Source organism: Pan troglodytes, chromosome 7 (genome assembly GCF_028858775.2).
Source record: "Pan troglodytes isolate AG18354 chromosome 7, NHGRI_mPanTro3-v2.0_pri, whole genome shotgun sequence".
Taxonomy (NCBI): Eukaryota; Metazoa; Chordata; class Mammalia; order Primates; family Hominidae; genus Pan; species Pan troglodytes.
Genome location: NC_072405.2, coordinates 102779907 through 102794478, shown reverse-complemented (window position 1 = coordinate 102794478; position 14572 = coordinate 102779907). Strand labels below are relative to the sequence as shown.

The 14572-nt window shown below is 36.6% G+C and overlaps 1 long non-coding RNA gene across 2 annotated transcripts in view; it reads left to right on the top strand.

The window, feature by feature from the left end:
- LOC107976512 (uncharacterized) overlaps nt 1-14572 on the top strand; it is a 152710-nt gene that overhangs the window by 83732 nt on the left and 54406 nt on the right. The window contains exons 5-6 of one of the 2 annotated variants that reach the window (XR_001720558.4): nt 2146-2209; nt 4407-4489. This is a non-coding gene — a long non-coding RNA (uncharacterized LOC107976512). Of the gene's footprint in view, nt 1-2145; nt 2210-4406; nt 4490-14572 lie in introns of those variants that run through there. The other variant, XR_010159381.1, reaches the window with a different exon arrangement.

The window sequence follows — 14572 nt, the reverse complement described above, 5'->3', positions numbered from 1 at the left end:
CTTAGAAGATATATTCGATCTTCATTTGAAGATTTCAAATTTGGCTACTCTTTAAAATTTATTTGTAACTTTATTTGTAAAATTTATCTATAATTTATTTACAAAATTTATTCGTAATGATACTCATGGTGCTTTTGCAGATTTGTGCAGAGTGGTGAAAAACTGGACTCAACCTTTGTGCCCCTTCCCAGCTGAAGCAGAGCAAGACAAAGCTCTGCCCTCTTGCTTCAGTTCTCATACTGTGTACCACTGTCCTCTTCACAGTCTATTTTGTGCCACTTTTTTTTTTTTTTGTATTTTTGTGTTTGTGGTGGGGGTTTTACAGTTTAAAATGGCCCTCAAGTATAGTGCTGAAGTATTGTCTATTGTTTTTAAGCGCAAGAAGGTTGTGACAATGTGCCTTACGGAGAAAATGTGTGTGTTAGATAAGCTTCGTTCAGGCATGAGTTAATGAATCAACAATATATATTAAATAAGAGTTCTTTAAACAGAAAAACACATAAAACAAGGTTACATATTCATGGGTTGATGAAATCTAACCTATTTCCCCTAGAAGCAATGGTTCCGTATTTGCCAATTCAGTGTTGCCAGTGACTTTATAAAACACATATCTACAGCAAATAATAAAATTCGACTATAGTTTTGTTTCTAGTATTTAGAATTATCAATTATATAAAAGGCAAAACAATAATTTATATTACTATTCAGAACTACAGAAGTTGTAGCTACAAACCCCAAATTTTGAATGTAGTGAGTTTTGAAAAGGGTGTATTTTAAATGTATGCAAACATAGGTAGATACATGTATATATTTTCAGGCATATTTTGTTCCTTTTAATGAACACTTAACTGTTTCAAAACTAATTCAAGTGAATAAAACATTTCATGATGTTGTGAAAGGGCAATGCTATCAAATAAAATGAAGCCCCAATAAATGTGTCCAAGCTATGACTTTAAAAGGAATCTGTATTTTAACAGAATTGGTATATTGAAATACAACCCCACATGAGTATTTTTTGATATGCATTAATTTTATTGCTGAATAATAGTAGTCGTTTGTATTTGCATGCTGATTGTGATTTTAAGGACTATTCATGTGCATTAAGTAACTTTGATCCTCTGAAATGTGGGTGGACATTTGGGTTTCACCACCACAATTTAGCGATGGAAAGAGCAAATTTTGACTGGTAAAGTGACTTACCCATAGTAACATGTACATGTCATTGTTGGGCTTAAAATTCAGAAGCTGTAGATAACGTTATATATTTTGCCTTGTGTTGTCATGCCAAGGTACGTTTCTAACCTTGAGAAGTTTTTACCACAACTTTTTTTCTATTGGTAAAACTAAATCCAAAGACCATTGAAAATATCCTAAATGGATGGTTGTTAAATGTTTCCAATTTTAAATTTCACATATTTGAAACACTGATTTTTAAACTATAATTTCCCTTTACATTTGCTTCTTAGAAATGCATCATATCATGTCTATGACACAAGAAGTATTTACTGAGATGCAAGTTGAATTTGTTAACTTGTGTGTTATGATTCTAGGATAAAATTTCCTCTCTTAGCAAATTCAGAATTGAGCAGTGAATGTTTAATTTGGGGACACATGTAAGTCTGGTTTATATTCTTACACCAAAGAATATTCAGTTTTATGCTGAACAGAAAGGAAACTCCAAGACATGAAAAATGCATGCACCTACCGTAAAAAATGGTCTTCAAAATCTTGCTATTATGTCATCCTTGAACTGATATTTTTAATGTGACTATGTTTGGTAACCATAATATTGAAGAAATTTGGAAAAAAGACTTTCTTTTTGCAGGGGATGTGGGGGCACAAGTTTACTTGCACCTGGCAAATGATCTTATTTTACATGGGTTCAACAGTCTGTGAGGGGGCAGATGTTCATGACAACAAAAGAAGGACAAATTAGACTTAGTTTAAAAAGGAACATGTGAGAATAAATACAACACATGATTATTAGCCTATAAAAGTGCTATAAGGAATAAAAACTTGACATAAAGGAGAAAGCAGGGTGGTGGTGTATAACATAGAAACAGGGAAGGATGACCGAGTGGCAAGATTTTGTCCAGTGAAAAAGTTATCTGCCGAAATTTCAACATCTCATGAAATTCTTTACAGGATTGAATTCTCACCCACTGTCTTCACCCAACCCAGCAGAGAAGAAGGCTTGTGACTGTGTAAGGTAAATATGCTCATTCAGAAGTTAAGAATTTTGAGGTTTCTCAAGAGGTTGACTAGGTCAGAGAGTCACTTAGATTCCTAAGACACAATGTTTATTCCCACAACATTTCTAATGTAAACATCAGATTGAGCTCAATGGGCAAAGCTTTTCTTTACTATACCTATGTTGATATAGTAATTATAGAAGTTTCCATCAGAAGGTTGAAGAGATAGAGTGATATATATAACTTGCTGCAAATTTGCTGGAACACGAAAGAACTTTGCTTCATGAGTATTTTAAAGGGATTGGGGCTAGAGATGGCCCTACTCAAAAACTCAGCATGGTGCAAAAGGGTAACCAAGTGAAGTGTGCAATTAGAATGCTTGTAGAGACATTCTGCTATGTTGTTGTTCTGTAATTATAATTGTATTGTAATTATTACTGATTTGTTCAGTGTTGTTTTGAGTCTTTTAGCCCTTCAAGTATTCTGCCAAACATTTAAGTATTAAAAGTGTGACTCAAACACACTAAGGTTATAAACAGCTTAGATTAGTTGCACGTGAAGCCAATATTTTCAAAGAACATTCAGTCATTTGAACTAAAGAGAGAACATGAAGGAAAGGACGGACTATCTTCAACCTTTAAAAGAAAAGTAGAAATGCAGCACTTTCAATAACCCAATAATTTAGTTTTTCTTAATTAAAATAAAATAGGCATATCGATAAGACACGTAGAACTTTGCTTTAAACACTCCTTTTGCAATTAATGATTAGCCTTCTAATGCCTCAGGTGTGAATTATATTAATGTTGTGGATTAAAAACAGTATGGGGCACGTTTGGGAAATATAGTTGATTTTTCTCCCCAGGACAGATATTTTTCATTTTATAAGTATGTAGCTTTGCCCAGTAGACAAATTCCTAGAAAATTATTTGGAAAAAAAAGTTTTTATAAATAAAAGCAGTTTCATAAACATTAAAAATGTTATGCTGTATGTAAAATTACAGTAAATTCTAATTACCTTTTTGGTCGAGTTAAATTTTCAGACAATGCATTATGTAAAGCGAAGTGGGTCTCTATGCAGAACTCTTGGTGAAGGGGTTAATTCTGTTTTCTCAAGTGCCTAATTTATTAGAGAGTTACCTTAGGCACTGCAAGCTTCTGGCTCAACATGTACATATTTTTCAAGTACAAATTAAGGACTGAGAATGAGGCCAAGAACACACCGTTGTGTGCAGCAATAGGATGGACTCACCAACAGAGAAAGGCATAAATATTGCCTCAGATTTTAATAAGGATGAAACTCCATAAACATTAACAGTTCTTTCTTCAATGTCCTGAAAACCTAAGTCGTTACACTTGATCCCTGCTTAATATTCTGCATGTGTGAACCAATTTGGGTTGAGGTTGCATTAAGCAGGTAGGGGATTAAAATAAGACTCCTCTTTTATTTGTAAGATGTTTTTAAATAAAATCTGTTTTATATGACTTGTCTTGGAATTTGTGCCAGGATGTGTATCTGCATACCCATTTCTGTCTACCCCATCTGATCTTAGATGGAAGACTAAATGGTAATTTTGCACACCATCAACAAATCATGTTGATTGCCCACCTTTCTTTTGCTGTATCTCTATTTTTTTTAAAAATCAGGGTTAACTCTGGTCAACTGAGGAAAAAACTGAACAAATCTTTTGTAATTGCTTTGTTTTTTCATGAATTCTCAAAAGTAGCCCAAATAAGTTAAAAGGTATTGGGGGTGTTGAGGGGGCATAGAGTATTACATTGGAAGCTTTAGTGAGAGAAAAAAACAATGGCACTGATTATTACATCCAGTTTCTACTACTTCTTTTACTATTTATCTGATGTCACATTATGTGTATATAAATGATTCATGTTTCCTTAAATCAGAGATAATTAGTTCAATGACTGCAAGACTATCTGTCAGAAGCAGAGTTCACAGGCACCTATGGTTGTCTTGCAAGTGTAGAGAGATACCTGTGCATCAATGACTGGATGTAGGATATATTAAAGTGCATAAAACTTGGATGGAAAGGTTTCATTTGGACAATAGAAATGCCATTTTCATGTATTTGCTAATGTAGATATGCAAGGTGAAATAAAAGCCAAACCTCTGTTGGATAGTGTCCATATCTACCCTGATGCAAAGAGAATCTCACTTTGGGTAATGGAACTCTAATATCTGTTTAACCATATTTAAAGGAACAATACAAGCAGCCGAAGGAGCTGCCCAGGACAGACTAATTTTCAGGGGAGAGAAAGACAAGGAAGACTTAACCCTGCCTCTTGCTCTGTGCATTACAAAGGCATCCAGGCTCCAAGGTGATAAGTTTGACTTTTCTCTTAAGCACTGTCTAATTTTTATAAAAGCCCTTAAAAATGCCAACATGCAAATTGTACATAAAATATTTAAAACATGAGCCCTTCCTTTGAAAAGGTGAATTAATGAATTCATCAATCAAAACTCTGAAGTTCTGAAAACCTCTAATTTACTCTTGCTGTAATTTAGTGAGAGAAAAGTAGCCTTCTGCTGAATAGCTCCACAGAAATGTAATTAACCTTTGCTTTTGATGGAACAGGTGGGACAATTGTTAGAGTAGGATGATAAATAACAAACACACACACACATACACACACAAGCACACAATTGTATAGGATTCTTACGCCCCACATTTTTGTGAGGACCAAAGTTTGAAAATACTGTAAAAAACAAATTACAAATATAAGCTGTTGCAATAGTTGTTTATAGACAGATAGATAGGTAGAGGCAGGCAAACACAGAACAAAATCTTAACAAAATACAAAATTATTTCTGTTATAGAAATTGAGATATTTTCCCCTACTGAATTTTCTAATGATTTTTTTTCAATTGACATGTATTACTATGAAATAAAACAAAATGAAATACTGACATTCCCATATTCTACTGGCAGGTGCCCATAGCTGATGGCCACAAGCCATCTCAGCAGCAGCATATTTTCAAGCAGAAGTTGTAGCACAATCTAAAGTGCTTTCATGGGGACGATGGGTCAGAATATTTGGCAGTAAGACGCACATAACAGAGATTTGATTCAGTTCAAGACATCCAAGAAGATAATTCTCTTCTCATAAGGTTGAAGTGTGCAAATTAAAACAAGATGCTCCTAGCTCTCTCCTTCCTCCCACCTCTTGTCTTCTGCTGATTCAGGACAGAGTTGGTTTGTCTTCCTCACTAATTCTCACCAGAGCCCCAATTCTTTCTCTCCTTTGTGGAATGAACTCAGAGTCCATTTATATTGGATTCTAGACTATGTTTAAGCCTTGGCAAGAGCTTAGGAGGAGGGCAAAGGCATTTTATAACACGTGGAATCTTTGATACAATACAGAGGAGAAAGATTTACTCTTCCAATTTTTACAAGTTATTGCTCCTTTAATTACTTTTACTTCCACAGGTGAAAATGGACATACCATTTCTGGGAAGAGAAAAGAAGCCAATTAAAAGTGGGGCATGTCATTACACTGACCAGAAATGAACATGCCTTTTTAAAAATAAAGAATCTGTATATTCCTGTGGCTCTGATTTATTCCTAAGTTTCTTGTCTCACTCATTAAGGACACTTCTTCAGCCACTAGTGTTTGTGTATATATATTGGTGTGCATGGCCATGTGTATCCCAGGATATAAGTATAAATAATTTAATATTCTTTTTCACTACAAATGTAGTTTATATTTCAATATAAAACCTAATTTGACTAAGAAGCCAGGATTTATGCATTATCTAATTTCTCTTGCTATAGTAGAAATAACTAAATTCAGGTTGTAGTTTTAATATGTTCCTCCTTCTTACAATACCTTTCTTCAAATGATTGTGTGTCAATAAAAGTACATGTACATTGGAATAAATGGAAATACTGTAATAAATTATAGTTTCTAAATTCTCTTTAAAAAAAACAAAGTACCAAAATAAGCCAAAGAAATGTCATCTTTTTAAAGTATTGGACTATGTTAAAAAGACTCTATCATCTATCTATCATCTATCTATCTACCTGATATAGATACATAAGCTATATGTATCTGTATAAATACAAATATAGATAGAGTCAGGGCTGGTCATGTGTGTGAGTGTGTGTATGCATATATATGAACCTATATAATAAATTAACTATTAGAGAGGTCCTAGAACCATTTCAATTTCTCTCCCATCCCACAATACTTTTGTTTCTTCTTTTTTTGTTGTTTCGAGAGCATATTTTTAGTGGGAGATGCTGTTGTTTGTGCTTTGTAATGATGAAAACTTCTGTCTTTTTGTTTTTAATCAGTTCCCACATACCGACTGTGTGGCTCAAAGTGTAATATGGCTGTTTTTTTTAAACTAGTGAGCAAATATGAGACTGCGTATATTAGCCTTCATGGTCCTGCTCACACACAGCAAAGCTGATCTTTAGTTTTATCATACCTTATAATTGTTCAAACAAAAATGGTCAGAGTGCTGTGAGTGTTGGGTTTGGCAACCAACACAGTTTCATATGGTAATGAGATTTCCCCCCTGTAGGAGGGCTATGAACTGCTAATTAGCATCTATGACCTAATATTCTCTAGCAACCAAGAGTAATAGCAGTAATTTCCAGTTTTATGCAGAGTACAAGTCTCTAATATTACCAACACTTTTGTTTCATTTATAATTAACTGCACGCAATTATTACAGTCAAGAAAGTAAATCCTAATGTTCCTAGGTAATAAAAAAGAGAAATTATGTTTGTAAAACTTGTATGTGTGTCATGCTGACTGACTGGACTTCTTTGGAAGCCCTGAGGATCTTTATCTATCAATTAATTTTTCTTTTTGTCTACACCGATATCACCCTTAATTTTAATTTGTAATTTTTAGTTTACTACTTAATTCTTTGTTCTTTGCTTGAAAACTCATATTTATTAGACCTGCTTTTAAGTTCATGAACAAAGAAAATATTTAAAATCTAGTAACTAGGGCAAAATGTTCTGATATTAGCTGACAATGTGTTTCAAGAGACCGATAATGCATACCTCTTAGGTAGGGATATACTTTGCACAGGAAGAATGTTTTATGAGGTGGGAATAAAGGAATTTTATTTGAGGTTCTCCCATGAAAGTTATGCTTCTGTGAATGTCAGTAAAATTGTTCTATAATAGTTAAAAATGACATTTGAGAAAATTTCCTACTTTAAAAAAGGAGTTAAACCTTATTTATCTAAAATTGTGAAGGACTACAATTTTCTTTAGGAGATATTTTTCCCCAGATAATATACCCCTTAATACACCAAACTGTATTTTAAATATTTTGATGTTTATTTTCTGAAAATAAAATTAATCTCATGCTTTGCTCTGCATCATTTTCTAAGGTTCCGGACGACACTTCCTGTGCAACAGGGATGTCAAATTAGGTCTTTATCAAGTTAGATGGGTGTAGTTAGAGTCTTTATATCCACTACCACACCAAGAAAAATTCTACTTTTCTGCCTTCTGTACTGTACTGTACTGGATTTTTACCTCCAAGTCTACTCATAAAACATATTTTGTTGCTCAATCTTAGCCTTTAAAAAGTTTCTGCTTTAGAAAACAGAATATCTATATACTTTAATGGCTTTTTTGAATAAGTAGGGTCATCATTATGCACATCAATTATATTATACAGAAGTATAATAGTGTAATTAACATTTAGATGCTTACTCCTTTCCCCCACACTGAATGGCTTCAGATATCTGTGCTTTTGTGCTTAATATTCCTTGTTTCCTCCTTGATTGACAATTGCAACTTAATCCTACTGTAACCACCTTAAGTCATCTCTATCTCTAATTCTAATCTATTATAAGGCCAATGAAGAATGGAAGGTGGCCAAGGGAAACCATATGACAAAGTTCAGTAAATCCTAATGTGATGATGTAAAAGCACATGGTGAAACTGTCAAATACTCTAAAACTGTAAAGCATTGCTATTAAACAGAACTGGACCAACAGGTGGGGAATATAATAATGTAGACTTAAGCACAAAGTAAAGAAATACTTATTCAAGGTCCGTTCCAAGATGGCCGAATAGGAACAGCTCCGGTCTGCAGCTCCCAGCGTGATAGACCCAGAAGATGGATAATTTCTGCAATTCCAACTGAGGTACCTGGTTCATCTCACTGGAACTGGTTGGAAAGCGGGTGCAGCCCACGGAAGGCGAGCTGAAGCAGGGTGGAGCATCACCTCACCTGGGAAGCACAAGGGGTTGGAGATTTCCCTTTCCTAGCCAAGGGAAGCCATGACCTGGAAAAATGGGACATTCTCGCCTAAATACTGGCTTTGCCAATGATCTTAGCAAATGGCACACCAGGAGATTATATCCTGCACCTAGCTTGGTGGGTCCCACACCCACAGAGCCTCCCTCACTGCTAGTGCAGCAGTCTGAGATCGATCTGCAAGGCAGCAGCCTGGCAGGGGGCGGGTCGTCCACCATTGCTGAGGCTTGATTAGGTAAACAAAGCAGCCTGGGAAGCTCGAACTGGGTGGAGCCCACTGCAGCTCACCAAGGCCTGCTGCCTCTGTTGACTCCACCTCTGGGGGCAGGGCATAGCCGAAAAAAGGGCAACAGAAACTTCTGCAGACTTAAATGTCCCTGTCTGACAGCTCTGAAGAAACGAGTGGTTCTCCCAGCACGGTGTTTGAGCTCTGAAAACGGTCAGACTGCCTCCTCAAGTGGGTCCCTGACCCCTCGTGTAGCCTATCTGGGAGACACCTCCCAGTAGGTGCTGACTGACACCTCATACAGGTGGGTGCCCCTCTGGGACGAAGCTTCCAGAGGAAAGGTCAGGCAGCAATATTTGCTGTTCTGCAATATTTGCTGTTCTGCAATATTTGCTGTTCTGAAGCCTCCGCTGGTAATACCCAGGCAAACAGTGTCTGGAATGGACCTCCAGCAAACTCCAACAGACCTGCAGTTGAGGGACCAAACGGTTAGAAGGAAAACTAACAAACAGAAAGGAATAGCACCAACATCAAGAAAAAAGACATCCACACCAAAACCCCATCTCTAGGTCACCAACATCAAAGACAAAAGGTAGATAAAACCACAAAGATGGGGAGAAATCAGAGCAGAAAAACTGAAAATTCTAAAAACCAGAGTGCCTCTTCTCCTCTGAAGAATCGCAGCTCCTCGCTGGCAATGAAACAAAGCTGGAAGGAGAACGACTTGACAAGTTGACACAAGTAGGCCTTAGAAGGTCAATAATTTCAAACTTCTCCGAGCTAAAGGAGGATGTTGAAACCCATAGCAAGGAAGCTAAAAACCTTGAAAAAAAGATTAGATGGATGGCTAACTAGAATAAACAGTGCAGAGAAGACCTTAAATGACCTGATGGAGCTGAAAACCATGGCACGAGAACAATGTGATGCATGCACAAGCTTCAGTAGCCGGTTCGATCAAGTGGAAGAAAGGGTATCAGTGATTGAAGATCAAATTCATGAAACAAAACAAGAAGAGAAGTTTAGAGAAAAAAGAGTAAAAAGAAATGAACAAAGCCTCCAAGAAATATGGGAGTATGTGAAAAGACCAAATCTACGTTTGATTTAGGTACCTGAAAGTGATGGGGAGAATGGAACCAAGTTGGAAAACACTCTTCAGGATATTATCCAGGAGAACTTCCCCAACCTAGCAAGGCAGGTCAACATTCAAATTTAGGAAATACAGAGAACACCACAAAGGTACTCCTCAAGAAGAGCAACCCCAAGACACATAATTGTCAGATTCACCAAGGTTGAAATGAAGGAAAAAATGTTAAGGGCAGCCAGAGAGAAAGGTCGGGTTACCCACAAAGGGAAGCCCATCAGACTAACAGTGGATTTCTCAGCAGAAACTCTACAAGCCAGAAGAGAGTGGGGGCCAATATTCAACATTCTTAAAGAAAAGAATTTTCAACCTAGAATTTCATATCCAGACAAACTAAACTTCAAAAGTGAAGGAGAGATAAAATCCTTTACAGACAAGCAAATGCTGAGAGATTTTATCACCACCAAGCCTGCATTACAAGAGCTCCTGAAGGAAGCACTAAACATGGAAAGAAACAACGGGTACCAGCCACTGCAAAAACATGCCAAACTGTAAAGACCATCGATGCTAGGAAGAAACTGCATCAACTAACAGGCAAAATAACCAGCTAACATTAAAGTGACAGGATCAAATTCACACATAATAATATTAACCTTAAATGTAAATGGGCTAAATGCCCTAATTAAAAGACACTGACTGGCAAATTGGATAGTCAAGACCCATCAGTGTGCTGTATTCAGGTCTCATGTGCGGAGACACACACAGACTCAAAATAAAGGGATGGAGGAAGATCTACCAAGCAAATGGAAAGCAAAGAAAAGCAGGGGTTGCAATCCTAGTTTTGGATAAAACAGACTTTAAACCAACAAAGATCAAAAGAGACAAAGAAGGCCATTACATAATGGTAAAGGGATCAACTCAACAAGAAGAACTTACTGTCCTAAATATATATGCACCCAATACAGGAGCACCCAGATTCATAAAGCAAGTCCTTAGAGACCTACAAAAAGACTTAGACTCCCACACAATAATAATGGGAGACTTTAACACCCCACTGTCAACCTAAGACAGATCAATGAGACAAAAGGTTAACAAGGATATCCAGAACTTCAACTCAGCTCTGCACCAAGCAGATCTAATAGACATCTACAGAACTCTCCACCCCAAATCAATGGAATATACATTCTTCTCAGCACCACATCACACTTATTCCAAAATTGACCACTTAGTTGGAAGTAAAGCACTCCTCAGCAAATGTAAAAGAATAGAAATCACAACAAACTGTCTCTCAGACCACAGTGCAATCAAATTAGAACTCAGGATTAAGAAACTCACTCAAAACCACACAACTACATGGAACCTGAACAACCTGCTCCTGAATGACTACTGGGTACATAACAAAATGAAGGCAGAAATAAAGATGTTCTTTGAAACCAATGAGGACAAAGACACAACCTACCAGAATGTCTGGGACACATTTAAAGCAGTATGTAGAGGGAAATTTATAGCACTAAATGCCCACAATAGAAAGCAGGAGAGATCTAAAATCAACACGCTAACATCACAATTAAAAGAACTAGAGAAGCAAGAGCAAACACATTCAAAAGCTAGCAGAAGGCAAGAAATAACTAAGATCAGAGCAGAAATGAAGGATATAGAGACATAAAAAACCCTTCAAAAAATCAATGAATCCAGGAGGTAGTTTTTTGAAAAGATCAACAAAATTGATAGACCACTAGCAAAACTAGTAAGGAATAAAAGAGAGAAGAATCAAATAGACGCAATAAAAAATGATAAAGGGGATATCACCACTGATCCCACAGAAATACAAACTACCATCAGAGAATACTATAAACACCTCTATGCAAATAAACTAGAAAATCTAGAAGAAATGGATAAATTCCTCGACACATACACCCTCCCAAGACTAAACCAGGAAGAAGTTGAATTTCTGAATAGACCAATAACAGGCTCTGAAATTGAGTCAATAATTAATAGCCTACCAAGCAAAAAAAGTCCAGGACCAGATGGTTTCATAGCCGAATTCTATCAGAGGTACAAAGAGGAGCTGGTACCATTCCTTCTGAAACTATTCCAATCTATAGAAAAAGAGGGAATCCTCCCTAACTCATTTTATGAGGCCAGCATCATCTTGATACCAAAGCATGGCAAAGACACACAAAAAAAGAGGATTTTAGACCAATATCCCTGATGAACATCTATGCGAAAATCCTCAATAAAATACTGGCAAACTGAATCCAGCAGCACGTCAAAAAGCTTATCCACCACGATCAAGTCAGCTTCATCCCTGGGATGCAAGGTTGGTTCAACATACACAAACCAATTAACGTAATCCATCACATAAACAGAACCAAAGACCACATGATTATCTCAATAGATGCGGAAAAGTCCTTCGACAAAATTCAATGGCCCTTCATGCTAAAAACTCTCAATAAACTAGATATTGATGGAATGTATCTCAAAATAATAAGAGCCATTTATCACAAACCCACAGCCAATATCATACTGAATGGGAAAAAACTGGAAACATTCCCTTTGAAAATTGGCACAAGACAGGTATGCCCTCTCTCACCACTCCTATTCAACATAGTGTTGGAAGTTCTGGCCAGGGCAAGCAGGCAAGAGAAAGAAATAGAGGGTATAGAGGGTATTAAATTAGGAAAAGAGGAAGTCAAATTGTCCCTGTTTGCAGATGACATGATTGTATATTTAGAAAACCCCATTGTCTCAGCCCAAAATCTCCTTAAGCTGACAAGCAACTTCAACAAAGTCTCAGGATACAAAATCAATGTGCAAAAATCACAAGCATTCCTATACACCAATAACAGACAAACAGATAGCCAAATCATGAGTGACCTCCCATTCACAATTGCTACAAAGAGAATAAAATACCTAGGAATCAACTTACAAGGGATGTGAAGGACCTCTTCTAGGAGAACTACAAACCACTGCTCAAGCAAATAAAAGAGGAGACAAACAAATGGAAGAACATTCCATGCTCATGGATAGGAAGAATCAATATCGTGAAAATGGCTATACTGCCCAAGGTAATTTATAGATTCAATGCCATCCCCATCAAGCTACCAATGACTTTCTTCACAGAATTGGAAAAAACTACTTTAAAGTTCATATGGAACCAAAAAAGAGCCTGCATTGCCAAGACAATCCTAAGCAAAAAGAACAAAGTTGGAGGCATCATGCTACCTAACTTCAAACTATACTACAAGGCTACAGTAACCAAAACATCATGGTACTGGTACCAAAACAGATATATAGACCAATGGAACAGAACAGAGGCCTCAGAAATAACACCACACATCTACAACAATCTGATCTTTGACAAACCTGACAAAAACAGGAAATGGGGAAAGGATTCCCTATTTAATAAATGGTGCTGGGAAAACTGGCTAGCCATATGTAGACAGCTGAAACTGGATCTCTTTCTTACACCTTATACAAAAATTAATTCAAGCTGGATTAAAGACTTAAATGTTAGGCCTAAAACCATAAAAACCCTAGAAGAAAACCTAGGCAGTACCCTTCAGGACATAGGCATGGGCAAGGACTTTGTGACTAAAACACCGAAAGCAATGGCACCAAAAGCCAAAGAGACAAATGGGATCTAATTAAACTGAAGAGCTTCTGCACAGCAAAAGAAACTACCATCAGAGTGAACAGGCAACCTACAGAATGGAGGAAAATTTTTGCAATCTACCCATCCGACAAAGGGCTAATATCCAGAATCTACAAAGAACTTAAACAAATTTCCAAGAAAAAAACAACCGCATCAAAAAGTGGGCAAAGGATATGAACAGACACTTCTCAAAAGAAGACATTTATGCAGCCAACATACACATGAAAAATTGCTCATCACCACTGGTCATCAGAGAAATGCAAATCAAAACCACAATTAGATACCATCTCACACCAGTTAGAATGGAGATCATTAAAAAGTCAGGAAAAAACAGATGCTGGAGAGGATGTGGAGAAATAGAAACGCTTTTACACTGTTGGTGGGAGTGTAAACTAATTCAACCGTCGTGGAAGACAGTGTGGCGATTCCTCAAGGATCTAGAACTAGAAATACCATTTGACCCAGCAATGCCTTTACTGGGTATATACCCAAAGGATTATAAATCATGCTACTATAAAGACACATGAACACATATATTTATTGTGGCACTATTCACAATAGCAAAGACTTGGAACCAACCCAAATGTCCATCAACGGTAGACTGGATTAAGAAAATGTAGCACATATACACCACGGAATACTATGCAGCCATAAAAATGGAAGAGTTCATGTCCTTTGCAGGGATATGGATGAAGCTGGAAACCATCATTCTGAGCAAACTGTTATAAGGACAGGAAACCAAACACTGCATATTCTCACTCATAGGTGGGAATTGAACAATGAGAACCAACATGGCACATGTATACCCATGTAACAAACATGCACATTATGCACATGTACCCTACTACTTAAAGTATAATAAAATTAAATAAATAAATAAAATAAAAAATAAAAAATACTTATACAAGTTTTAGGAGCAATGATGATGATGATGATGATGATGATGCTATTAACAATGAAAATATGCCAGGCACTGCACTAGCTCATTATAGCATTTAATTTAATGTACTATGTTATGCTAGTGGGTGGATATAATTATTAGTGTTATCAATAGTGTTATTATCTAACATCAGAAAATTTAGACTTTGTCTATGTAACCTTAAATAAAAAAACACACAAATTAGGGGAAGGAGTTTGTAATAACAGCCACGCCTGTCTTATTTCAAACCTGT